Source organism: Leptonychotes weddellii, unplaced genomic scaffold (assembly GCF_054177405.1).
Source record: "Leptonychotes weddellii isolate Sample4059 unplaced genomic scaffold, ASM5417740v2 HiC_scaffold_12784, whole genome shotgun sequence".
Taxonomy (NCBI): Eukaryota; Metazoa; Chordata; class Mammalia; order Carnivora; family Phocidae; genus Leptonychotes; species Leptonychotes weddellii.
Window position 1 is genome coordinate 698 of NW_027706918.1, and position 3,713 is coordinate 4,410.

Consider the following 3,713-nt stretch of genomic DNA (forward strand, 5'->3'; position numbering starts at 1 on the left):
TATTTATTTATTTATTTATTTATTTATTTATTATTGTCTGATTGCTTTGGCTAGGACTTCTAGTCATGTTAGTGGTCCATTCAGATTTTCTATTTCTTCATGATTCATTCTTGGTAGACTGTATGTTTCTAGGTTGTCCCATTTGTTGGCATATGATTGTTCATAGTTGTCACATGATGTTTACATTTTTTTCATTGTCAATGACACTTTTATTATAGTTAATTTATAATTCCCATTTGCCATGATAGTCAAGCTTATTCAGAGAAATAAACCAGAATTATAAGGGCAGGAAACACTGTAAATATTCTTTCTCACATGATATCCAAGACTAAGTATCTATTCAAATACATTCAAAAAGCTGATGATATAAACTTTGGCAGTTTTCAAGAAATACTGGTCGATCCATAATTAAATCTCAATGCATCAGTTAACACCTGAGCATCACTTGCAGTTAGCATTGCATTAGATGCTTAAAGACAAGCAGTTTGACTCAATAAACTTTAAAAATATATTTAATACTTATAGTATTATTCACGGAGTTCTTGGCAGAGTTAAGTATTTTGAGGTTTCTATTGTTGAGAAATTTGAGGTTCATGTTGTCTCTTTTTCAGTCCCAAAAGCTCCTTTTTGAGTTCTCCAGGCTTTGGTGGAATTTCAGGTATTGTCAGGTCGGGCCGGTAGTACCTGTGCACCACTTCGGCCCCGGGGCACATGGTCAGGAGGCTGGCAGCAAACATTTTCAGGTAGGTGGCCCAGGACACACCCGTGGGCATGGTCAGGGGGCGCTGAATGCACTGGCGTTAGGCAGCGGGTCAGAGGGCGAGCGGATGTTTTACATTTTTGTAGCATCAGATGAATGACTCCTTTTCATTTATAGTTTTCTTTATTTGGATTCTCTCTTTGTCTCTCTCTCTCCTTCTCTCTTCCCCCCTCCCCCCCGCGCCTTTGGGTAATCTAGCTAACGGTTTGTCAATTTTGTTTCCCTTTTCAGAGAACCAACTCAGTTTTGTTAATCTCTTCTCCTGTTTTCCTGTTCTCTATTTCATTTATCTGATCTAATTTTTACTGTTTCCTTCCTTATGCTATCTCTGGGTTAGTTTGCTCTTCTTTTTCTAGTTCCTTGAGGTATAAAGTTGGATTTTTTATTCAAGATTTTTTTAATGTATACATTTATTCTTATAAACTTTTAAAAACTTCTTTTGATACATAAAGTTTGTTATGTGCATATCCATTTTTTGTGTGTCAGGATAGTTTTTTATTTCCCCTTGATTTCCTCTTAATCCAGTGGATCCTTCTGATCCAGCAGTACGTTGTTTAATCTCCATGGCTTTGTGAGTTTTTCAGCTTTCTTACTGTTATTGATTTCTATTTTTATACCATTGTGGTCAGTAAAGATACTTGATATAATTCCTATCTTCTTGAATTTTTTGAGACTTGCTTTGTGTCCTATCATATGATCTGTCCTATAAAATATTCCATATCCACTTGAGAAGAATAAGTATTCTGTTGCTGTTGGATGGAATGTTCTGTGTATATCTGTTAGGTACATTGAGTCTACTGTGGTGTTAAAATCTTGTTTTCTTACTGATTCTCTGTCTCGCGATCTAACCATTGCTGAGAGGGGGGAATTAAATTTCCTAACTCTTACCGTATTGCTGTTTAATTTATTCTCTTAGTTCTGTTAATATGTGCTTTATATATTTAGGTGTTCTGATGTTGTATGCATATTTACAACTTTTATATCTTTCTGATGAATTGATCCTTTATCATTATATAATGACCTACTTTGTCTTTTTTGACAATTTTTAGCTTAAAGCATATTTTTTTTCTTTTTTAAAAAAATATTTATTTATTTGAGAAAGAGAGAGAACACAAGCTGGGGGAAGGGCAGAGGGAGAGGGAGAAGCAGACTCCCCCCTGAGCAGGGAGCCTGACACAGGGCTGGATCCCAGGACCCTGAGATCATGACCTGAGCCTAAACAGACGCTTAACTGTCTGAGCCACCCAGGTGCCCCAAGCCTGTTTTATTTATTTTCTGATATAAGTATATATCCTGCTTTCTTTTGGTTATCTTTTGCTTGAAATATCTTTTTCCATCTTCTCACTACAAGTCTATGTGTGCTCTTAAAGTTGAAGTGAGTCTCTTCTGGGCAGCATATTGTTGTGTCTTGTTTTTGTTTGTTTGTTTGTTTGTTTTTAATACATTTAGCCATTCATGTTGGAGAATTTAATCCATTTATATTTAAAGTAATTATTGATCAGGAATATCTTACTAATGCCATCTTACTAATTGCTTTCCAGATTTTTTTGTATTTACCTTGTTCCTTTCTTCCTCTCTTGCTGTCTTCTTTGTGAATTGATGATTTTCCATAGTGATATGCTTTGATTCCCTTCTTTTCTTCTATTGGTAACCTATTTCAGGTTTTTGCTTTGCAGTTACTAGGCAGCTTAAATAGTTCATCATATATATATTCTATTCTACTTTATGTTGATAACAACTTCAATTGCAAAAAAACCCTTTACCCTTTTCCTTCCCTTTTATATTTTTAATGTCACAAATTATTTCGTTCTATATTATTTATTAACAAGTTATAGTAGCTATAGTTATTTTTAATGCTCTTGTCCTTTAGTCTTTATATTATACTTAAGTGGTTAACAACACCCCATTGAATTACAGTGTTAGAGTATTCTGGATTTTCGTATGTATAAGGACCTTTGTCAGGGTGCTGCATATTTTCACATGTTTTCTTGTTAGTAATTAGTGTTGTTTTACTTCAGTTTGAAGAACTTTCAGCATTTCTTGAAAGCAGGTCTAGTGGCAATAAGTTCCCTCAGCTTTTGTTTGTCTGGAAGTCTTTATTTCTCCTTTATTTCTGAAGGATAACTATGCTGGATAGACCATTCTTTGGCAATATTTTCTTTTCTTTCAGCACTTTGAATATATTGCCCTGTTCTCTCCTGGACTATAGGCTTTCTTCTGAGAAATCTGATAGCCCAATGGGGGTTCAATGTAGGTTGCCATCTTTTGTTTTCTCTTGCTGCTTTTAGGATTCTCTAATTGTTCTTGATTTTTGACAGTTTTATTATAAAGTGTCTGGGGGAAAATTTTGGATTGAAATTATGGTGTGACCTATTCACCTGATGAATATGGATGTTTAAATCTCTTTCCCAGGTTTGGGAATTTCTCAGCCATTATTTTTTTTTTAAAGTAAGCTTTCTTTGGGAACCTGGGTGGCTCAGCATTTAAGCATCCATCCCTTGATTTCAGCTCAGGTCATGACCTCATGGTTGTGGGATCAGGCCCTGCATAGGGATCTGCACTCAACACGGAGTCTGCTTGTCCCTCTCCATTTGCTGCTTCCCCTGCTCGTGATTTCTCTCTCTCTACAATAAATAAATAAAAATAAATACATATCTTTATAAAACAAGCTTTCTGCTCCCTTCTCCCTCTCTTGTCTTTCTGGAACTCCATTAATTTGTACGTTGTTTCTTTTGATGGCATCACATAGATCATTGGCATTCTTCACTCTTTTTCATTCCTTTTTCTTTATTCTTTTCTAACTTGGTAATTTCAAACTTCTTATCTTCTAAATCACAGATTCTTTCTTCTCTTTGGTCTATCTGATGTTGATATTCTCTATTGCATATTTCATTTCATTTACTTTATTCTTCAGCTCCAGAATTTCTGTTTGGTTCTTTGAAAGATATACATG

At 35.0% G+C, this 3,713-nt stretch overlaps 1 pseudogene; it reads right to left on the bottom strand.

Moving 5' to 3' along the window:
* Nucleotides 1-547: 547 nt before the first annotated feature.
* LOC102727355 (ubiquinol-cytochrome c reductase complex assembly factor 6 pseudogene) lies at nt 548-1,119 on the bottom strand (annotated as a pseudogene).
* Nucleotides 1,120-3,713: the final 2,594 nt, after the last annotated feature.